This window comes from Rhincodon typus, chromosome 15, assembly GCF_021869965.1.
Source record: "Rhincodon typus isolate 14 chromosome 15, sRhiTyp1.1, whole genome shotgun sequence".
Classification (NCBI taxonomy): Eukaryota; Metazoa; Chordata; class Chondrichthyes; order Orectolobiformes; family Rhincodontidae; genus Rhincodon; species Rhincodon typus.
Window position 1 is genome coordinate 59,521,258 of NC_063346.1, and position 24,815 is coordinate 59,546,072.

General features: G+C 40.8%; 1 protein-coding gene across 1 annotated transcript in view; it reads left to right on the forward strand.

The window, feature by feature from the left end:
* Positions 1 to 24,815, forward strand: part of hydin (HYDIN axonemal central pair apparatus protein) — a 677,137-nt gene that overhangs the window by 21,235 nt on the left and 631,087 nt on the right. The gene's annotated exons all lie outside the window — the stretch shown is intronic.

The following is a 24,815-nucleotide window of genomic DNA, read 5'->3' on the forward strand; positions in this document are numbered from 1 at the left end:
TACTGTCCTGTTTTAACACCATCACCTTGATAACTTGTTATGATCACGCCATCTTAATTAGTTTGTACAGTTTTGGATTATTTGTTACTTTGTTTAGACGTTTGGCATGCGACTCTTTTATACGTATCATATTATTCTGGCTGTTTGGTTTGTCTCTAGCACCACCTTACTTTTAATTTTTTTGTAATTATCTCTTTGCCTCAATTAATTGGATTATAGGTCATCCCCTTCACTTTCTATTCAGCTGTTGACACTTTACTGACACCGTCTGACACTTTTGATCACCTGCAGAGACTTAGTATTCAGCCTATCGACACTGCTCACATCGTTTTGTACAATATTTTGATCTGTCTGCCCATTGATCTCTCTGCCTGTAAATTCTGTGCCTGTATGCTTTTCTTCACTTCACCTGATGGAGGGGCAGCACTGTGAAAGCTTCTAATTGCAAATAAACCTGTTGGACTATAACCTGGTGTTGTGTGACTTCTGAACTAGAATTAAGACCCAGAGAACTGAGGCCCACCTTCCAACTAGCCTGCCTCAGCAATTGATCACTCCTGTGGCCATCTATACTCGATTGGAGATATCATAGAGTCAAGGAGTCATACAGCAAAGAAATAGACCATTTGGTCCAACTTGGCCATGCCGACCAGGTTTTCCAAACTAAACTAGTCCCATTTGCCCACAGTTGGCCCATATCCCTCTAAACCTTTTTTATTCATGTACCTGTCCAAATGTCTTTTAAATGTTGTAACTGGAATGGCATCTGCCACTTCCTCTGGCAGTTCGTTCCACATACAAACCACCTTCTGTGTGAAAAGGTTGCCCCTCGGGTCCTTTTTAAATCTTTCTCCTCTCGCCTTAAAATTATGCCATCTAGTTTTGATCTCCCATACCCTCCTGTACCTTGTCTATGCCCCTCATGGTTTTATAAACCCCTATAAGGTCACCCCTGAACTTCCTACGGTCTAGGGGAGAAAGGTCCCAGCCTACCCATCCTCTCTTTATAACTGAAACTCTCCAGTCCTGGTAACATCATCAAATCTTTTCTGCCCTTTCCAGCTTAATAACATCCTTCCTATAGCAGGAAGACCAGAACTGTACACAGTACTCCAAAAGTGGCCTCATCAACGTCCTGTACAATACAGCATGACAACCCAATTCCTATACTCAGTGATCTGAGCAATGAAGGCAAGCGTGCCAGATGCCTTCTTCATCAACCTGTCTACCTGTGATGCATCTTTCAAAGAACTATGTATCTGAACCCCCAGCTCTCGTTGTTTGACAGTACTATCCAAGGTCCTACTATTTACTATGTAAGTTCTGCCCTTGTTTGTCTCAACAAAATGCAGCACCTCAAATTTATCTAAATTCCATCCGCCACTCCTTGGCCCACTGGCCCAGTTATTCCAGATCTGAAGGCCTGACTTTGTTTCACATCCTTCTCTACCACACTACCATCCCTCTACCCCAGCCCAAACTTTGCATGTTTGAGGAAACAGGGGAACAGCGAAATTTCTCCAAGGTAACTATCCAAATCAGTAGCTAACCTCCACTCCGGTGTGTATTGGAAAGCAACGAACAGGCAAAGGAATGTTACAGTAGCCGTCACCATGGAAGCTAAACAAAAATGTAATTACTCTTGTAAAAAGGATGGAAAAGACAATAGATTCTGGAATTAAATTGGGTGAGCACTGGAGTTATGCTGAATTAAATGTTGAGCACTCCTGTGTCACTGCAAGAAATTTGCTTCTTTGAAGGTAGGCATTGGAATCAGATGGTTGCTGTAACCCTGGACAGCTGTCAGAGCTCTTGAACAAAGAAATTCAGTAAAATAAATTCTCATAAATTGAAATGTCATCTTTGATCTCAGTGTCTGTCAGCTGCTGATAGCTGTTTGCAAATGTGAGTTTTGTTTAATTATGGCATTTGCCTTGGCTAGACATATAGTTCGTGAATAATGAGATGTTAATTGAACTGTTGAGGAGGCCAGTTAACAGATTAGCACTTTTGCAGGATAAGAACTGGGATTGTTTAACTCCTGTTGGTTGGAATCTTACTGTGAGTCAAGCTAATGGGCTGAGCATGGCATATAGGATATATTGTGGATGTGCCATAATACCAGAGATTTAGAATATGTTAGATTGAAAATCTCTGCTTTTTTAGGTAGGCACTTAGAGGGGTCTTTAACTGCTGGCATTGGCTCCAACAAGACTGGTCGGGGGTGGGGGTGAGTAGAGCAAGGAGAACTGAAACCTGCTGCTGACCTGCCTCCAATTTCTAGTTGTGTAATATTGGAACTTCTTTCCTACATTAGAAATGGTAATGATGATGCCTATTCCTTTTATGTTCTTTAATACCTTTAACTTGTGTTTATAATTATAAACAACCTACTTGTTCACAAGTACTAACAAAATTAGAAAGTATTTTAATCAATTTTTAACTTCAGCATAAATTTGCAAGTTAGCACATGAGACATGCTTGAATATAGACATTCTTCTGTCTGTCAGATAAAAGAAAATGGAAACCATATACATTACCCATATCAAACTGTTTCACATATGAAATTCCTTACTTACCTCTTTAGTAGACTTCACCTTGTGCATGTAACTATATTTTTTTGCAACTGATGCACAATGTAGCATTTTTCTATCATCAGCAGTCTCAGTTCTCTTTGTTTTTTCTTGACAAGATCATTGGCAAGACTTCACGTATCCACAGCTGAATTTTTGAACCCACAGGATGTTGTTAGGGTGGTCTGATAAACTCTCTGAAATTCTTTCTTCTCTGAAACCCCTTTGCTTGACTAGAGTAATCTTATCAATATCTCGGGCCAAAAATTTAATTGGTGAATAAAACCCAGTAGTGTTTAATTATAATAAACATGAGAAGATATTGCTGTGCTGGATGCTAAATAATTGTGAACATTCATATTTACTGTTAAAATAACTCAACATGAATCATGCATTATTTCCCAGACAAAGAAAAATATTCTGAAATATTGAATCCCAAGTGCCATGACAAGAGATATTATAATAAAGAAAAATATGAGAGAAATTAGTTAAGGTGGAGGAGGACAGATTGCCAGGACCTGATGGAAAACATCTAAAACTCCTGACCGATGACTTAGGAATGTAGGAACAGGAGTAGGCTATTCAACCCTTCAAGCCTGTTTGGCATTCCATGAAATTGTAGCTGAATAGTGGCCTAATGGCCTAACTCCATCTATTTGTCTTTTGCCCATATCCTTTAATACCTTTGCTTAACAAAAAAAATTATCTCCGATTTAAAATTAACTGATCCAGCATCTACATTCTTTTGTGCAACAGAGTTCCAAATATCAACTCCCTTTGTGTGTAGAAGTGCTTCCTAACATCTTTCCTGAATGGTCTGGCCCTAATTTTCAGATTATGCCCCTTTGTTCTAGCATCCCCAACCAGTGGAAATAGTTTATTTACCCTGATTTTTCCTTTGAATATCTTCAATCAGATGACCCCTTCAACATTATAAATTTTAGAGAAAACAGGCTTAATTTGTATAACCTCTCTTAATCCCTGAAGTCCAGGTAATTCTTGTAAACCTGTGTTGTACTTCCTCCAAGACCAAATGGGTTCTTCCCAAGGTATGATGCTCAGATTTGCTCAGAGTTCTCCAAGTGGGGTTTTGTCTAACTGCAGCATAAGTTTTGCATCCTTGTATTCCTGTCCTCTAGATATAAAGGTCAGCATTTCATCAGGTTTCTTGATTATTTTCTGCACCTTTTTGTGACATTTTAAAGATCTATGCATCTGAACCCCAAGACTCTTCAGACGGCCACTTTTTTTTTATTCATTCACGAGATGAGGACATCACTGGTTAGGCCAGCATTTATTGCCCATCCTTAATTGCCCAGAGAGCAGTTAAGAGTCAGCCACATTGCTGTGGTTCTGGAGTCACATGTCGGCCAGACCATGTAAGAATGACAGTTTCTTTTCTTAAAGAATATTAGTGAACAAGATGGGTTTTCCCAACAGTTGGCAATGGTTTCCTGATCATCACTGGACTCTTATTTCCAGAATTAACTTCATATCATCTAGTAAGTACCCCGGTCTATCTTTTCAGCCCAAAGTGGATAACCTCATACTTGCTTACATTGAACTCCATCAGCCACTGTTTTGCTCATTCACTTAGTCCATCAATATCCCTTTGCTATCATCTACGCAGTCTACAATGTTACCTAACTTTGTGTCATCAGCAAATTAGGATTTATGACTTTTTATATCATTGTCTAAGTAGTTAATAAATAATGTGAGTAATTGAGGCCCTAACACAGATCCTTGTGGGCCACCACTGGTCACATCCTACCAATTCGAGTACCTACCAGTTATCCCTACTTTCTGTCATCTACCACCCAATCAATTTCCATGTCAGTAATTTGCCCTCAGTTCTAAGGTTTCTACCTTAGTTAACAGTCTCTTATGTGGGATTTTATTAAAAGACTCCTGGAAAGTCTATATGCAACATCCGTTGATGTTCTCTGTACACCACTTTAGTCACTTCTTCAAAAATTCAATGAGATTTGTCAGGAATGACCTACCTGTCATGAATCCATGCTGGCTGTCCCTGATTAACTGAAAATTTTTAAGGTGTTCCGTTACCTCATCTTTGATTCTACACTCCAAGAATTTCCCCACCACAGATATTAGGCTAACTGGTCTGTAATTCCCTGGTTTCCTAAAAAGCAGAGTGACGTATGCAATTTTCCAATCCAGAGGGATGCCTTCTCTGAGGGAACTCTGGAGGATTATAGTCCGAATGTCTAAAATGTTCTCCCAACTTCTTTTTAACATCCTTAGATGGAAGTTGTCGGGACCTGGGGATTTGTCACTCTTTAATTCTATTAATTTCTTCACTACCAATGTTTTATTTACATTAGTTTTATTCCGTCTTTGTTCCTGATCCACTGTTAATTTCCTCAAGACTTCGAGCAAACTATCCTCCTTTTCAGTTGTAAATACAGAAGCAAAGCATGATTCAAAAATTCTTCAAATTAGTGATGACATTGAAAATTTCAGGGTATCTGTTGAGATTATGTGTGTGCTAGAATACTGGAAAGTGGTTATGTAATAAATTTTCTCAAAAATTGGAGTCCAAGCTAATTGCAGGTCAGTTAATTTAGCACTTGTGGTTGGAGAAATTTTTGAAGCTTTTGATTAAAGATGAAACTACTCGATATCTAGATGAAAAGAAAATAATTAGGTGCAATCGTTAGGTGGATTTCATGAGGAAACATTTTTCTTCATCTACTTGTCGAGTTCTTGGAAGGTATTACAAATGTATAGGGGAAACAAAGTCGCCATAGTCGTACCAGACCATAGGGCTGCTCTCTCATTAGAGAGACATAGCTGGTGGTGGTTTAACCTGAGGGTCACCATGCCTTAGGCAAGGGGAAGAGGCTACGAAGGAGAACCTTTCATGGTAACCTTAGCTGGTGTGGGAATTGAACCCATGCTGTTGGCACAAACTGAGCTAAACCAGCCCAGTATAGCACAAATGGAGTAGATAAACTTGCAAGAAATCATCATGCACCTTTAGAAAAGATACCACAGAGTGAGAAGATTAAGGGAAAGGGTAGTGGGGAAGGGTTCAGAGACATAAAACAATAGAAGTTTAAAACAATTTCTTAATGATTGAAAAGAGATAAAAGTCTCCCCAGGACTCTTCTGGATTGCTATTAATGGTGTATATCAATGAATTAGAACTAGGGCTAGATGTTGTGGTAATCACATTTACAGATGATACCAAAATAGGAGATATGAAATTCTAAGGTCTAAAAGAAGCTGCAAGGGGATAGCTGCAGTACAAAAAATGGGATATCAAATATTGTCAAATGAAATTTAATGTCAACGATATTGAGGGTGACGCATTTTAATTTAAGAAGAAGTAATAATGATACAAGCTGGGTATTGTGAATCTGAAACCTACAAATTCTTCTCCCTTTTTACAAGACATTGTGAAAGAACGTTAAATTTAAACTATTGAAATATTAGGCCAGATTTTTTGAGGAAAAGCAATCTAATGGAGATTGCCACCCTGCTCCTTTCTTACACAATGATGGGGCTCCGCATTCTAACTGGACATTTTGATCAGAGCTCCTTCAAAAATGTGGAACTGTACTTTAATTTTGAAAGTTATCTTGTAGCATAGAACAGTTATGGGAAGGCAAACATTGCCCCCCTTTTTCACAATAGTCATTTGCTGTAATTTGTAATTTATAGATCCAGCATCACAGAAAGCCAGTTTGATGGCTCCTTTGAAAAGGTCAGTAGACAGGGTAAGTGTGAGGTTAGGATGCTGGGATGGTGGGGTGCCAGATGGGTAGGTGAGTAGGGCACCTAGGAGGTACGAGGAAAGTTGGTAGGGTGTCAGGTTAGCAGGATGCAAGGGGCGGTTAGGTAATCAATGGACTTTTTTTAGGGTGGGTTTGGGTGGGTGGCAGATATTGGGTTTGGTGGAGGTTGGATGGGGTGGGTCAGGCACTGTAGGATGGTATCAGATTTTGTTGGGCCATGGTTGGGTCATCCAGTTTGATGGCAGGGTAGGGATGTTGATCCTGTAGTAGTGGATAAGGGGGAACAGGTCTGGTGATAGCGCAGCAAAGATTGTTACTGATGGTACTGGGATTGCTGGGTCCACTGTGTAGTTGGGGAGGTCTGGCAGCATGGGAAAGGGTTGGGATGCAGATTGGAGGGTGGATTGGGTGCATGGTTGTATTGGGTCATGGGCGTTGAGGGAGCTGTTATCTCCATTGGCAAGGCTGCGGCAGTGGTGTTAACTGAAGGTCCACGAAGTATAAAAGGTCTGGGGAGTTGACTGGGTTGCAGTGTAGTTTTGGGGATCATTTGAATAGTTTTCCAGAAGTTAAACTAAGTACCCCAGTCCTTGTTATCCATGGGAGATAGGGGCATGAACCTCCTACAGAAAACAAAATATGTGGATACCACAAGCCTGTGAATGTGCTAGCAAATATGAAGAATCTGCAATCAGATTTGACGAGTCGAAGTGAAAAATATTGGGTCTGGGGCTGACCTCACGAGCTTCTGAATCCACAGATAGAAAATCCAGGATAACAAGGAGTGAGTGTACTTAATGGTCTGATGTTTCCTCTGTAACTATTTACTGAACTGCATGGAACCTTCTGCATTCCCTCCAAAAGCGGATACTTTTGGAGGGTTCTAGGTGTAGGGGTTCCCTGAGCAATTCCTTTGTAGCCTACTAAGATCGGATTACTCAGGGTTCCCATGCGCAACTGCCATCTATTATTCAGACATAATTATCTGGCCATTGGAAAATCCTGCTCAGTAGGCTTAATGGTAAAATGTACAGAATAGAAAAACCATGACACAATAGAAATAAAGCGATGTGGGAACAGGATGGGGACATGGAATTTGGATAATTTCTGATATAGAGGAAGAGCTTAACATGTACAGATTGGGACGAATGGTAATTATAATTGCTATATGTTTAAGATTTTTGACAGTCTTTTACTGGAATAATTTGATTTTGTTACCATGCTCCTTAGCTCATTGATTCAGAATTTTATGTTGTTTGGGTGGCACGGTGGCTCATAGGTTAGCACAGGTGTCTCACAGCACCAGGGACCCAGGTTTGATTCCAGCCTTGGGTAACTGTGTGGAATTTGCAAGTTCTCTAGTGTCTGTGTGAATTTCAGCTGAGGGCTCCAGTTTCCTCCCACAGTCCAAGGATGTGCAGGTTAGGTGGATTGGCCATAGTAAATTGCCGGTAGTGTTCAGGGATGTGAAGACTAGGTGGATCAGCCGTGGTAAATATGTGGCCACAGGGATAGAGTGGGAGTCTGGGTCTGGGTCTGGGTCAACTGCTATTTGGAGGGATAGTGCAGACTTGATGGGCTGAATGCCCTCTTTCTGCACTGTAGGGAATCTATGATTCTAAGATCTCAGATGTATGGACATCAACCTGTTGCTCTTGAAGGCAGGAAGGTCACTTATTTAGGTGGAGTGGTGTTATACCCAAATCCTGTTACCTTCCTACCTCCACCTGAATTGAATTTCAGGTAGGAAGGCTCATGGTTGACTTTCCCACCTTGCTGTCAATTAAGGACCACCTAAGGGCCTCATCCAGCTGCAAATGAGCCTAAATCACCCCTGAATCTACTAATTTGTGGGTATCTTGTGGGTGCATGGTTCTGGTGATGGGGCTGGGTCCGTTGTTCAAAGGTAATCAGTGTCTAATTGACAGACTAGACATTGGACAAGGGGTGCCTACTGATTTCTGGGCATTTCCCATTGGCCAGGAGATCTGCCCCTCCCACCCTCCCAGCTTCCTGAAAGCAGGGGTAGGGGATTCTGGCAGCCCCGCTACTGCCTGATTGGTGTGTTTCAGTGGGCATTCCCTGGAAGAGGCAACCTGGGTCTCTTGTGGCTCTCAGCCAGCTGATAGACCCCTGATGCCATAATACAATTCCACTATGTTTTCTATGGGAGTCAGGGAAACTTCTCTGCTGGTTGGTGTCATGCCCAACAAAAGGATGATGCTTGTGGCTTTTGGGGATTAGTCATCAGTCATTTCAGGTATCCCTCAGGTAAGTTTCTAGTCTGAACTATCTTCAGAGACATCCTCAATGAACTTCCCTCTATCATAAGGTCAGAAGTGACGATGCACAATCATCAGTGAACAGTATTTAGCACCATTAACAACTCTTCAGATACTGAAACAGTCCATGCTCAACAGCAGCAAGACCTGGACACCATCTAGGCTTGGGCTGACAAGCGGCAAGTAACATTGAGCTACACAAGTGCCGGGCCAATGAACGTTTTGAATGAGAGAGAATCTAACCATCGCCCCTTGATATTAAATGACATTAACATCACTGAATCCCCCACTGTCAACATCCTGGGGGTGGGGGTTACCATTGACCAGAAATTGAACTAAACTAGCCAAATAGTAACTATGGCTATAAGAACAAGTCAGAGGCCAGGAATCTTGAAGTAAATAACTCACTTCCTCACTCCCCAAAATCTTCCATCATCTACAAGGCACAAGTCAGGAGTGTGATGGAATATTCTCCACTTACCTGGATGATTGCAGCTCCAACAACATTTGAGAAGCTTGACACCATCCAGAACAAAGAAACCCGCTTGATTGGCACCACATCCACAAACATTTGCTCCCTCCACCACTGACACTCAGTAGCACCATTGTGTACCATCTACAAGATGCACTGTAGAAATTCACCAAGGCTCCTTCATGACCATTTCCATTTAGAAGGACAAAGGCGGCAGATGTATGAGAACATCTCTGCTTGCAAGTTCCTCTCTAATCCAATCACATCCTCAATTGGAAATGTTTGTACATTGCTGTTGGGCCAGAATCCTGGAATGTCTTCCCAAACATCTTTGTGGTCATCCCTATGCTAAATAAACTGCAATGGACCCAAGAAGACAGCTCACCACCAACTTTTCAAGGTTCTTGGATGAGCATTGTGATCACCTTGATGGGAGGGGTGGGTTGGAAACCAAGCCCCACAACTTCATGAGTTGTCACAAATGTATAAGTGACCTATTTAATCACTCAGATGGTTAATTTGCCTGACTTTGTCCATCAAAATAAACTCACGCCTGGTTTTATCAAAAAGAAGAAAACAAAACATTTATTGTAAACAAGCATCCTTAACAAGTGACAAAACAGTTTATTAATACTCATATAAAATCTTAAGTTATACTACCCCATTTAAATCCCAACATATATGCACATTCATTCACAAATGGAATGGACAAGACCAACGATTCTGCAAAAATGTAGCTGAAAAGGAACATAGTCTGAGTCAGGAGTACTAAAGGGTAAAAGTTTTAAGTTGATATCACATCTTCTACTGTGGCAGTCCTCAATTCGATGGTTAGTTGGACCTAGCGTTTTTTTCTTTTAGTTAGAAAATTTTAAAACTTCTTTTCAGAGTTTTTGATTTCTGATTCTTTTCCACTAAGAAGGAATGTCTTTTGTAGGCTTTAAGGTTGAGTTCAACTATCCCTTCTCTCAGTTCTGTGGCAAATTGCAGCTTAACTATTCAAAAACTGTTATAAGCGATTTTTTTAAAAACCCAAGGGCATCTGTTGCCAGTTTGTCTCTCAATCCAACTTATTCAACAGTTACCAAGACCTTGCGTAATGAGTAAGTGAACACCATATAATTCCACTTTTAACCTTCGAGTTGTAAAACAAAACCTAGTTCATTCTCTGCAACACAAGTGTCTAAACTTTCATTATCCACTTTATATTTCCAGAAAACGTATGCAGCCCTTGTGATAGGTGATGTATAAAGGGCATCCAGTGGCCTCTGCCATTCAAAAAAAAACTTTAAACTGTGAAGTCGAGCAGAGATTTAATGTTACTGAATATATAGGTATCTGAGAAGGAGGCCAAATGGCCTGCTTCAACATAAAAATCATTTAAATGAGGGAATCTTAAGCACAAAATTCTATTTTATTTCTTTGTTTGGTTTGGAGGAGAGGGGAGTGGAGTGGTGGAATGGAAAGACCATAAAAGAAATTGGAACAGGAATAGGCCATTCAGCCCCTTGAGCCTGCTTTGCCATTCAGTAGGATCATGACAGATTTAATTTTGCTCAAGTCCACTTTCCTGCCCTTTCTTCTTAACCCTTAATTCCCCTCATGCTCAAGAATCTGTCTATCTCACCCTTAAATGTACACGAGAACTCCGCCCTCACAGCTCTCAGTGGAAAGGAGTTCCAAAGACACTCAACCCTCCAAGACAAGAGGTTTCTCCCCATCTCAGTCATAAATTGGCATCCCTGAAACAATACTTTCTGGTCCTAGGCTCTCCCATGAGGGGAAACATAACTCTCAGTATAATACGTTGTCGAGTCCTTTAGAAACCTGTATATTTCAATGAGATCACGTCTCGTTTTTAAAAAAACTCTAGTGAGTAAAGTGCCAACCTGTTTAGCTTTTGCTCATAAGACAGCCCCTCCATACCTGGGAGCATCCTAGTGAACTGCCTCAATTAAATGATATATTTCCTTAAATAAGGGGAGTGAAACTACTCCAGATGTGGTCTCACCAGCAGCTTGCACAGTTGCAGTAAGATTTCCCTTCACTGGAGGCGCATGGCAATGTTACCTAGCAGGGTGACGAAACATCTGCAATCATTGGCTCGGCAAGCAAGTCTACAGCCTCATCCACAACCCAAGCTACAAATCTTCTTAAAAGCTTTAGATTTCCCTACTGTTATATTCCAACGACCTTGAAATAAGGGCCAACATTCTATTAGCTTTCCTGATTACTTGCTGCACCCTGTGTGCTAGCTCTCTGTGTTTTGTGTGCAAAGCCCCCCAGTCTCTTTGTGTTTCCGCTTTCTGTAGTTTTTCTCCATTTAAGTAGTATTTTGCTCTTTACTTGAACAGAAGAAGGCAATGAGCCACTGTCCTGATGGTGGAACAGGAATGGGAAACTGGTCTATAGGTATATGATCAACATGCATGGTTTAGCCTAATTGTTTTTTAACTTTGTAATGGTATATAAATAGAAATTGTACCAATTGGGAAAAGTGTGTCTCATCAGACTTGGTGTTTTGTACACTTTAATTACTGTGGAATAGAGCATTGGGATTGAAGGAGGGAGTTGAGCATTTAGAAGTACTGCTCATGATCTTCTTGATACAAGGTACAAGAAGTCAACTTTTAGAAGAAACAGATTACTCAAGCACTTGAGGGACTCAATTTAATGTTGCGGATGGCATCTCCCAAAGTAAAAAAGTGATGGCAAACCCACTTTTGTGTGGCCACCTTGCTTCACAGCTATTTAATGGCTGTCCATGATGAAATTCCATCTATGAGACTTTCCAGCTAATCGGATGACTATTGTGCTGTTGTCCTGGTTGCTATTGTTGGGCATACTGGCACTCCTGAAGAGGATATGCTGCTGAGCCCAGAATTAAATGCAAATCCAGAGGTGAAACCAGTGCATATGGGATAATTGTTATGGCCAGAGCCTCCAATGAACACGTGGTTTGTGAAAAGGAGGGACCATGTCCAACTCCTTTACTGGTCATCAGTTCAGTTTCACATGGTGGGCTGCACACTTGGTTCAACTAGCAAACTCCCAGCAGTGGTGGGAAAATGCCTTAACTGTGTATAAGCAATAGGCCACTCAACACAGTCTCCAGTGCTGATAGACTGTGGGCAGTGTATGCTGGGAATTCTGCCACTGCCACAAAACCCAATTTTATGCACCCTTCTGTCATCTCATCCTCAAACTCTGTTACATTCCATCCTGAGAATGACTGACGAATTTGACTTGGAGAATTGTGGCAGATCATTGCTTACATATCACACCACTGCCTTGATGATACAAAGTGCTCTTAAACATCCTATTAAACTTAACTGGATGAGTCAAATCGTACAGTGGCTATAAGAGCTGGTCAGAAGCGGGATATTCTGTGGTGATTCTTTTCATCATCTACAAGGCACAAGTCAATAATGTGATGGAAAACTGTCCACTTACCTGGATGAGTTCTCCACCAATAATTCAAAAACATCAATGTCATTTTGGACAAAGCAGCCCATATGATTGGTACTCTATCCACCACTACCTTAAACATTCACCGCATCCACAGCGAGTACCATCTACAAGATGCATTGCTCCTTCAACGGCACAGTCCCAACCTGCGACCTGTACCACCTGGAAGGGCAAGTACAGCAGGTGGTCCAAAGAAGAACAGTCAAAATCACACAGTGAGGAGAAAATGATAATTTTCTTTTGGTTCACTGGTTTTTTTTTAAGAAACATCTTTATTTGGTCGTGTTTAACACAAGTGGTGAAAGTACCAAAAAATCGGAGGAAGATATGATGAAATGGAAATCGAATTGTTTCCGCATTTAGTGATTCTAATTCGCATAACTAATGTGAATTCAAATGGTGTGTTCTTTCATCTGCTCCGGACAAAGGTTTAGCTTTTAAACGAGAACGCTACAAAGGCGAGGGATATGTCCTATCTAAAACAGCTTCAGAGAAGGAAACAAAAGCACCAGCCATTGTAATATTCAAGCTTATTTGTTGCTTCAAAAACCTTAGAACAAAAAGAAGTGGTGTGAGCAACGCAAGAACAAATTTAGGGGGAGTTTCAAACATGAATGTAGTGATTTCAGATGTTCATTGCCAGTGCAAGTATTTCACAGTATTTTAAAATTGGATTGAAAGATTAGCAACAGAATGTAAAGTTCCTTTCTATGTTGATCTTGTTTGTCATCCTGCAACAAAGGTATTTAAAAATTGAATGTTGGAACAAAATTCCCTGCAGCGAATATCTCTTCAAAATTTTACCTTAATCTGTGAAAGTTATCCTAAGCACAGTATGCTGAGGCCCATTACATTCCTAAATTAGCCTCTGATGTGCTGAAGTTTGTTATTATCACTAAAAAATATTTTCTGGATTAAGCAAGCAAGCATTGGGTCAAACTAGAAACGATGATCAAATGCTTCTGGGATTCTGGTTTTCTCACTGATGCTGAGGGTGACCGTGCCCCTGAGGCAATAGATAACAATCATAGCTCTCTCGAGTTAGTGTGTGAAGCTGTCAGAACACGATCAATCAATGGGTCCTTGTTAAAGCATTCGCATGTGATCTGCACTCTGATTTCTCCTTTACTCTGATGTGCCGACAGCAAATGACTTTCAATCAGAGGATTGGGAAAGCAAGCTCATGGATAAACATTGCATGATTAAACAGTCAATGCTTGCAGCATTCTGGTGTGGATTATGAAGAAGGTGGCACCGTAATGTAAAGTCTGTGGCCATATAGTTCGATAACAAAAAGAGTTAATGACAGTTGTCTGTAATTTGGCTCACTGGCAAACAAATATATCAAAGTCACAAACTGGTGGATTTAATTCCTTTTTATTAAGTTACTGATAGAGCAAACATACATTTGAAGTAAAATAACTTTTAGTTTTTTGGTAGTTAAAATGAATCTTTTTTGGGTGCTGGTATAAAAACGCAATTGAGTTGATTTTATTTTGGTTTCCAATAGTGGGAATAAAGTTGGAGATTTCAAAGCAGTTTGAACGTAGAGGGGGGAGCTATGCCTCTGAAAGTGGTTTGGTGTGTTGAATGAAGATAGAAGGTTGTAGAATTTGGATGGGAATATCAGAGGAAATTTAAAAAGCAAAACAAAGACTTATGAAAAAATCACATCCATCCTTCAAATTGCTCATTACCTGCCCTGTCTACAAAAAGCAGGCCAATTTTAATCCACTCATTTAACGTCCCATCAGTCTCCTTTTAATCATCAACAAAGTAATGAAAAGTGTCATTGACAAAATTATAAAGTGGCACTTGTTCTACAACAACATTTTCACCGGTGGCCAATTGGGCTCTGTCAGCATCACTTGGCTCCAGACCTCATTAGAGCATCAGTTTAACTGTGGACGTAAGAACTTAATGCCACAAGAGAAGAGTGACTGCTCTTGACTGCAAAGCAGCATATGACCACGTGCTCATCCAAATGAAGCAAGGAAATACAGGAAAACTTTCCCTTGGCTGGAGTCAGCACAAAGGAAAATGTTTGTGGTTGTTTAAGGCTAAATATCTTAGCCCCAAAGCAGCTGTGCTGATCTTCCTCAGGGTAGGGTCTAATTATCTTCAAGGTGCTTCATCAATACCTTTCCCTTATCATCATGTGGTCAGAAATAGGGATGTTTGGTAAATGAGAAATCCACCAAATGCAGGTTTCCCATGCAAACCACACTTCCTGGTTGGGAACTCAATTGCTATTCTGTCATCTGTGGATCAAAATGATAGAACTCAGCTCTTAATAGCTCATTGACAACGCTTATATCACATGAACTTCAGTGCTTCAAAAAGGTGGTATCTCGAGGGCAATTGAGATGGGCAATACATGCTGGTCGCATCAGTATTTATGTCATATTAGTGGACATTTCATCAACAGATAAAATAGGATGAGAATTTAGATGTACAAGGATATCTGCTATTTGAAGAGCTGAAAAGTATTAGCAAGAAACTTCCCTTGTTTATTTCCGAAGATGACATGCTGAAACAAAAATACTTATTCAGATTATGTGGTTCAATTGTTGGACCCATTTTTCATGGTAGCGCTCTTGCAGTGCAGAAATATCTAAAAAGGAAGCTTAAATAACTACATTTACACAGCAGGGACAGCCACTGAACTTTGAGCAGCATTTTCAGGCATGAACTTGGTCTTGGCTATTTCTGCAAATCCGCTACAAATTGGTGATAATAAAACAGGTACAGTATCTCACATCTGGCAACTTCTGGACTGAGGCAATACCTGAATTTGGATATTGCCAGATTTTGGTGCACATTATGGGCAGTGGATGGATGAGTTTGCTTGGAGTGTGGGAAAGAGTGGTACACAAAGAGAATAAGCTGATGATTAGTCTGGGGTCACACTACGTCATAGAGTCATGGGGAGCATACAGCGCAACAACAGACCCTTTGGTCCAACTCATTCATGTAGACCAAATTTCCCAAGCTAAACTAGTCCCACTATCCTGCTCCTGGCCAATATCCCTCCAAACCTTTCCAATTCATGTATCTGTCCAAATGTCATAGAGTCATAGAGCTATAGAGCCATACAGCATGGAAACAGACCCATAGGTCCAACTAGTCCATGCTGCCCATAATCCCAAACTAAGCCAGTCCCACTGTCCTGCTCCTGGCCCACTATCCCTCCAAACCTTTACTATTTGTGTACTTGTCCAAATGTCTTCTAAACATTGTAATTGTACCCGCATCACCACTTCCTCTGGAGGTTCTTTGCACCCATGAACCACCCTCTGTGTAAGAAATTTGCCCCTCAGGTCTGTTTTAAATCTTTCTCCTCTTACCTTAAAAATACAACCCCTTGTTTTGAACTCCCCAACCCTAGGGAAAAGACTTTTGCTATTCACCTTATCTATGTATCTCATGATTCTATGTATCTCATAAACCTCTATAAGGTCACCCCTCAACCTCCTATGCTCCAGTGAAAAAAGTCCCAGCCTATCCAGCCTATTTTTATGACTCAAACCCTCCAGTCCCAGCAACATCCTGGTAAATCTTTTCCGAACCCTCTCCAATTTAATAATATCCTTCCTGTAGCAGGGTGAGCAGAAGTGTACATAGTACTCCACAAGTGGCCTCACCAACATGCTATGCAACCTCAACATGGCCTCCCACCTGTTATACTCAATGGTTTAAGCAATGAAGGCAAGCATGCTAAATGCCTTCTTAACCACCCTGTCTACCTGTGACACAACTTTCAAAGAATCACATATCTGAACCTCTAGGTCTCTGTTCAACAACACTAACCAGGACTCTACCATTAACTGTAGGTACTACCCTTGCTTGATTTACCAAATTGCAATACCTCACATTTATCCAAATTAAATTCCATCTGCCATTTCTCGGCCCATTTGCCCAATTGATCAAGATTCTTTCGTAATCTTGAATAAATTTCTGCATTGTTGACTATACCAACAAATTTGGTGTCATCTGCAAATTTACTAACCATATCTCCTAAATGCTCATCCAAATAATTTATATAAATGTCAAACAACAGTGGACCCAGCACTGATCCCTGTGGAACACCACTGGTCATAGGCCTCCAGTCCGAGAACCAACCTTTCACCACCACCCCCTGTTTTCTACCGCCAATCCAATTTTGTATTCATTTGGCTAGCACTCCCTGAATCCCACATGGTCTAACTTTTCTAATCAGTCTACCATGCGGAACCTCGTCAAAGGCTTTACTGAAGTCCACAGACAACCTCTACCACTCTGCCCTCATCAATCTTTTTAGTTATGTTCTCAAAAAAACTCAATCAAGTTTGTGAGACATGATTTCCCATGCACAATGCCATGCTGACATTTCCTAATCAGTCCTTGCCTCTCTAAGTGCATGTAAATCCTATCTCTCGGAATCCCCTCCAACAGCTTAACCATTACAGACGTGAGACTCACTGGTTTGTAGTTCCCAGGCTTCTCATTACAATTTTTCTAAAATAAAGGCATATTAGTCACCCTCCAGTCCTGCAGCACCTCACCTGTGGCTGTAGATGATACAAATATCTCTGCTAGGGGTCCTGCAATTTCTTCCCTAATTTCCCACAACATCCTGGGATACACTTGATCAGGTCCTGCAGATTTATCCGCATATACGATTTTTTAAGACCTCCAGCACCTCCTCTTCTGTAATGTGGACTGTTTTTAAGACATCAGCATTTATTTCCCTGAGTTCCCTAGCCTACATTTATTTCTCCACAGTAAAAACTGACATGAAATATTCGTTTAGTTTCTCGCCTATGTCCCGTGATTCCGCACATAGACGACCTCGTTGATCTTTAAGGGGCTCTATTCTCCCCCTTTTCTTCTTAATGTACTTGTAGAATCTCTTTTGATTATCCTTAACCTTATCTGCCAAATCTATCTCATGTCCTGTTTTTGTCTCCTTGATTTTCCTCTCAAGAATGCCCCTACACCCCTTATAATCTTCAAGAGAATCACTTGTTCCCAATTGTCTATATCTAATATATGCCTCCTTCTCATTTTTGACCAGAGCCTCAGTGTTTTTATTCATCTATTGTTCCCCACTCTTATCAGCCTTACTCTTCACTCTAACAGGAACAGGATAATGTCTCTGAACTCTCATTACTTCACTTTTGAAAGCCATTGCAGCACCTAGCTGAATTATCCAGGTACCTTTCAAAATTTAAAATTGATGATTAAAGGAAGTGTTTGGACAGCTGTGCTTTTTGGATAGCCTGATTTGAGGCAGTGTACCCACAGACATCAGAAATAAGGTTAGTACTTTTTCCAATCCAAAACAAGATGGGTGGAGAGTTTAGAAATGAAGACAGTGAACAGTTTACAATCCTATTCTCAATCCCATCCCACTGAGTTGATTTATAATAATTGTAGTAATTGAGCTCATAATTTTTTTTACTGGCCTTTAAAGCAATTTGTAACATTTCCTCCCGTCAAAGTCAATTCCTACCCACATATTTTTTGTTTTAGAACTGCTACAAAATCATGTCAAAGATGATTGCAACTCAAAACAAAGTCCTCCATTAGTTTTTTTATTGACTGGTTGCTTTTTGCTGTCTGGCCTGAACTAGGGCAATTCAGTCCACAAACATATTGATTCCAGTTTTTTCACTGACATTACAAAGGTGTCTCATTTGATTAAACTTCAGCTGCATTTGTGTCACATGATATCTACTTTCTGCTGAGAATTTCTTCAAGTGACATCATTGGCTTTTAATACCCAGGCTGATTTTCCATTTGAGGTTGGGACTCTGTGACGGATTCAGATGCAGTCCTGACCCTGCACAATGTTCGGAATAGTGACTTGTCACCATTTTTCCTGAACTTGCCAATTAGCCAACCGTTTAATTGAGGAAGGCAGGTAGACTCCAGAAGCTGGACGACCAAAAGTAGGATGAGCACTGCCACTATCATACACAAACTCTCTCTCCTCATTTCCCACCAAGACACCTTCTCCTCTCAGGTCATGTTTTGGTGCCAAAATGTGAGACCTAGAGAGTGACAGTAATGAGGTGCTTTATTATCTCAATTGGCTGCTAGTGGATGAGAAACTGTTCTACCCTTGACCTAGCCTGTAAAAGCACTGCTGGTGTACATACACCACAAGAACTGCAGTGTTTAAAAAGGCAACTCACCACCACCTTCTCAAAGGCAATTCAGGGCAGTGACATATCCCAACAATGAATTAAAACAAAATCTCTTTTCACCTGGCCATCATCATTCTGAATTAAATTTCTTAAATGCTGTGAAACTTCAGGTCATTTGCATTTTATCTATTCTCCTTGATTTAGAACATAAGTGAGATTCTTAATGAGTACTTTGCTTCGGTATTCACCAAGGAGAGGGACATGACGGATGTTGAGGTTAGGGATAGATGTTTGATTACTCTAGGTCAAGTTGGCATAAAGAAGGGGGGATGTGTTAGGTATTCTAAAAGGCATTAGGGTGGACAAGTCCTCCGGTCCGGATGGGATCTATCCCAGGTTACTGAGGGAAGCGAGAGAGGAAATAGCTGGGGCCTTAACAGATATCTTTGCAGCATCCTTGAGCACAGGTGACGTCCCGGAGAACTGGAGAATTGCTAATGTTGTCCCCTTGTTTAAGAAGGGTAGCAAGGATAATCCAGGTAATTATAGACTGGTGAGCCTGACGTCAGTGGTGGGGAAGCTGCTGGAGAAGATATTGAGGGATAGGATCTATTTACATTTGGAAGAAAATGGGCTTATTAGTGATAGGCAGCATGGTTTTGTGCAGAGAAGGTCATGTCTTACCAACTTGATAGAATTCTTTGTGGAAGTGACAAAGTTGATAGATGAGGGAAGGACTGTAGATGTCATATACGTGGACTTCAGTACGGCATTTGATAAGGTTCCCCATGGTAGGCTGATGGAGAAAGTGATGTCACATGGGGTCCAGGGTGTACTAGCTAGATGGATAGAGAACTGGCTGGGCAACAGGACACAGAAAGTTGTAGTGGAAAGGAGTTTCTCAAAATGGAGAACTGTGACCAGTGGTGTTCCACGGGGATCTGTGTCGGGACCATTGTTGTTTGTGATATACATATATGATCTGGAGGAAGGTATAGATGGTCTGATTAGCAAGTTTGCAGATGACACTAAGATTGGTGGAGCAGCAGGTAGTGAAGGGGACTGTCGGAGAATGCAGCAGAATATAGATAGATTGGAGAGTTGGGTGGAGAAATGGCAGATGGAGTTCAATCCAGGCAAATACGAGGTGATGCATTTTGGAAGATCCAATTCAAGAGCGAACTATATGGTAAATGGAAAAGCCCTGGGGAAAATTGATGCACAGCGAGATCTGGGTGTTCAGGTCCATTGTACCCTGAAGGTGGCAACGCAAGTCGATAGAGTGGTCAAGAAGGCATACAGCATGCTTTCATTCATTGGATGGGGCATTGAGTACAAGAGTTGGCAGGTCATTCTACAGTTGTATCGGACTTTGGTTCGACCACATTTGGAAAACTGCGTACAGTTCTGGTTGCCACATTACCAAAAGGATGTGGATGCTTTGGAGAGGGTGCAGAGGAGGTTCACCAGGATGTTGCCTGGTATGGAGGGCGATAGCTATGAAGAGAGGTTGAGTACATTAGGATTATTTACATTAGAAAAACGGAGGTTGAGTGGGGATCTGATTGAGGTCTACAAAATCATGAGAAGTATAGACAGGGTGGATAGCAAGAAGCTTTTTCCCAGAGTGGGGGACTCAATTACTATGGGTCACGATTTCAAGGTGAGAGGGGAAAAGTTTAAGAGAGATATGGGTGGAAAGTTCTTTACGCAGAGGGTGGTGGGTGCACGTTGCCAGCGGAGGTGGTAGAGGCGGGCACGATAGTGTCATTTAAGAACTATCTAGACGGATACATGAATGGGCAGGGAGCAGAGGGATACAGATCCTTGGAAAATAGGCGACAGGTTTAGATAGAGGATCTGGATCGGCGCAGGCTTGGAGGGCCGAAGGACCTGTTCCTGTGCTGTAATTTTCTTTGTTCTTTTGTATAAATGGCAAATTTTAATTGTTCTTTGGACTATTTCAGTTCTTAGAATGATTGACTTTGGGACATCTGGGAATTTGTCTGTTTTTACACTGTTTTAGATTTGTAGAATTGACACAATATTGTATGTTGATCACAGTAAGACTCACATGACATGTCAGTAAGATATCAGTTGAGAAGTGAGAAAAATATATAAATTATAAACCTGTGTAAATGTCTCATAATTTGTATTTGTGAACAAACGACAATGCTTTAAACTTGCTAAAATGAATAAATAACACTGGAGCCACAAGTGAATATATGAAAGAGCATTTCTTCACAGACTATTTATAGTGCAGAAGGAGGTCATTCGGCCCATCCATGCCAGCTGAACATAGTGATTCAGCCTAAACCTGCTGTGGTGCTCTTGTCATTGCATTGAGTCTGCAGCACCCCAACTGCGTATGCTAATATTTTTTAAAATGCAATGTGATTTTCTTCTTCTGCTACTTTTAAGAAAAATGAGTTCCGGATTCCCCGCCACGTACTGGGTGAAAACTTCCCTATAATTCTTCTGCCAAGTTAATGTTAAATTTATTCTGGCTGGTTATTGAGGTACTTAATCTATTCTATTCAGGCTGTTTGCAATTTTATACATCTCAGTTAAATCTCCTTCAGTGTTTTCTGTTCCAAAGTCATGAATCCCAGCCTATTCAATCCTTCATCATGGTTAAAATTTTCCATTCTTAGTAACATTCTCTTTTATCTCCAGCACACCCTGTCCGGTGAGTTCTTAGCTTTAACATAAGAACAGAAGAACTAGGAGCAGGAGTAGGCCATCTGGCCCCTCAAACCTGCCCCGCCATTTAATAAGATCATGGCTGATCTTTTTGAGACTCAGCTCCACTTACCCGCCCGCTCACCATAACCCTTAATTCCTTTACTGTTCAAAAATTTATCTAGCCTTGCCTTAAAAACATTCAGTGAGGTAGCTTCAACCAGTTCACTGGGCAGGGAATTCCGCAGATTCACAACCCTTTGGGTGAAGAAGTTCCTCCTGACCTCAGTCCTACATCTGCTTCCCTTTATTTTGAGGCGATGCCCTCTCGTCCTAGTTTCACCTGCTCGCAGAAACAAGCTCCCTGCCTCCACTTTATCTATTCCCTTCATAATCTTATATGTTTCTATAAGATCTCCCCTCATTCTTCTGAATTCCAATGAGTAAAATCCCAGTCTACTCAGTGTCTCTTCATAATCCAACCCTCTCAACTCTGGAATCAACCGAGTGAATCACCTCTGCACCCCCTGCAGTGCTAGTATATCTCTTTTCAAGTAAGGAGACCAAAACTGCACACAGTACTCCAGGTGTGGCCTCACCAGGACCCTATACAGCTGCAGCATTGCCTCCCTTTTTTTTTTATTTCCTGTAATTGATGACCAGCATTATACTTAGGATTCTAGCTGTGGCCTAGCAGGGGTTCTATACAGTTCCAGTATATATTCCTTGCTGTTGTGTAACTAACAAAGGAACGCATCCCATATGCATTCTTAAGCCCTTATTCTACCTGCCCTGCTACTTTCAGGGATTGTGGATAGGCACTCCAATGTGCCTTTGATCCTCTAAAATTCTCAGTATTCCATCTTATATTGTGCATTCTTTTGCCTTATCTTTCCTTCCCGGGTTGATTTCCTGACCTTTTGCCTGATTGAATTACATTTGCTACTTTTTTTCTGCCCATCTGACCACTTCATTGGTGTCTTCCTGCAATCGACAGCATTTTTCTCCACCATTAGTCAATTGGTCTTTTCTCATATTATCTGCAAACTTCTTAATCATGTCCCCTATATTTAAATCAAAATAACTGATATACAGCGTGAAAAGCAGGAACACGGCACTGAGACTTTTGGAATCCCCCTTTCAGACTCCAAAACTCTCATTAGCTGTTACCCTTTATTTCGTGCCACTGAGTCGGTTTTAAATCAAACTTGCCTCTTTCTGCTGGACTGTGATTTTTACTTTCCTGACCAGCCTGTCATGTGGGACCTTATCAAAAGATTTGCAAATATCCATGATGAATACAGCAAATGTATCACCTTATCAACTTTCTTGAAAAAATTCAGTCGAGTTAATCAGATGCAAGTTTTCTTTAATAAATCTAGGCTGTCCAGGTTTGATTCATCTTTGCTTTTCTAAATGACTGTTTATACTGCCACTCAATTTTCTTTTCCCAATAATTTGCCCATTGTTAAAGTAAGGCTGACTAGCCAGTATTTACTTGCTTTATGTCTTTCTCCCTTTGTAAACAAGAGTACAATGTCAGCAATCCTCCAGGGCTCTGTCACTATGCCTGTAGCTACAGAAGATTGGAATATGATTGTCTGGCACATTGCTATTTCATCCTTCATAGTCTGGGATATATTTCATGCAGTCAGTTTACTCTTTTTGTCACTGTTGCCATTCCTGGCCTTCAAATTTGTGGGTGTGCCTCACCCAACTGGATCGTGAGAAATACAATCTTCCCCTTTTTTTCTTCACCAGAGTTAAGATACTCTGCTGAGGCCACTGTAAATGATTGGAAATATGGAAGGTCACAAAATATGTGTCTCTACAGAGATTACTTTTTCCCTCTGCATGAGACACCTGCTCTGAAATGGCAGGAACCAACAGTGTGACCTGGATCAGGACAAGGCTCAGGCTTTTGTGGCTAGAACTGAATAAAGACAGTTGACTAGACAAGTGACCTATTTTTCCATAACAGATCATCTTTAGTTCGACTTGCTCTGAAATGTTTCATTTTTAAAACTTTTCTGTTGCAGTAAGTCTGAACTGGTGATGGTGAGTGAAGTAACATCTGGGTCCCAAGTGAACAGGACTGTTTATCCCCTTAGTCAATCAGGTTGGAGGATTGTAAAATTAACAGCACAAAGACTGAGAGGGAAGTGTAAATTAGAGGGCTAAATTCAATGCCAAATCAAATACAGAATGATAAGGAAAGAAAGATTGATTGAAAAAGAGGCCCGTTGGAAACTTGCTGGGAAGTGGGAAAGCAAGCAATAGGAATTTGGTGTATGTATTTCACATTTACTGTGCAGATTCATGAACTTGATTGGTGAGGGTGACAGTGAGGTGCCTTTTACCAGAATTTGCTGGTAGCATGGGACACCTCAGTCAGCAATTTGTGAATTTTTTGAGCTAACTGCTCATCTGACCCTGGCCATTAGTGTCGCCATTATTTTGACAGAAAAATCTAGGCCATTATTTTCTGCTTCACTTGTGTGTGTAGATCCTCTCAAATGTTTGTTTTCTTGAAAAATGTTGGCCTTTATTTTCTGTTACCAAGTTTAAAAAGTGATTTTTACAAAGGAAAGAAATGTTGAGAACTAGATAGTCTTCAGAGAATGGATTTGATCAATAATTATTTCTATCAGGTTCCTGTTTTATCAATTTCTTCTGGCCTTGACTCTTTGATGGAAATGGTTCCATTGCTGCTGGTTTACCTGTTTCAATTATTCTAACCATACAGCATTAAACAGTGATCACTAACAGGCCATTCAATAGCTGCAATATCAGAATTGAGATCCATCAAAAATTAACATTTCAAGTACCACAAAATTTTCTTAGTTGTTATGTACTTTTCCAACTTTTATCTTTTTTATAATCAAAAATAATGCACATTATTACTTTGCTTCTCAGCTCAGGTTTTAAAATAATTAGTACACAGTTTGCTATTTAGAAACAAAAAAAAGTGACATGCAAGAATTTAACAAGATTTCTACGATCGCTACAATCTAGAAAGACAAGGGCAACAGATCCATGGGAACACTACCAATTGCAAGTTCCCCACCAAGTCACATGTCATCCTGACTTAGAAATATATCACGTCACTAGGTCAAAATCCTGGAACTCCTTCCTTAACAGCACTCTTAGTGTCTCTATACACTAATGATTGTAGCAGTTTAAGAAGACAGCTCACCACAATCTTATCCAGATAATTAAGGATGAGCAGTCAATGCTGATCCAGCAAATGACATCCACATCGGATGAAGGAAGAAAAAAGTTGTGAGCTTGACCTGTAAATTTCAGGCCTCACTTCTGTCTCTGTCAGCTAGAAGAAATTCCATCTATCCTCTGAACACTTTGCATTTTGCATTTAATGGGAAGGCGATATGAGAGCGTATAATGACTGGGCAGTTAAGCCAGAGACCCAGGTAATGATCTGGGGACCT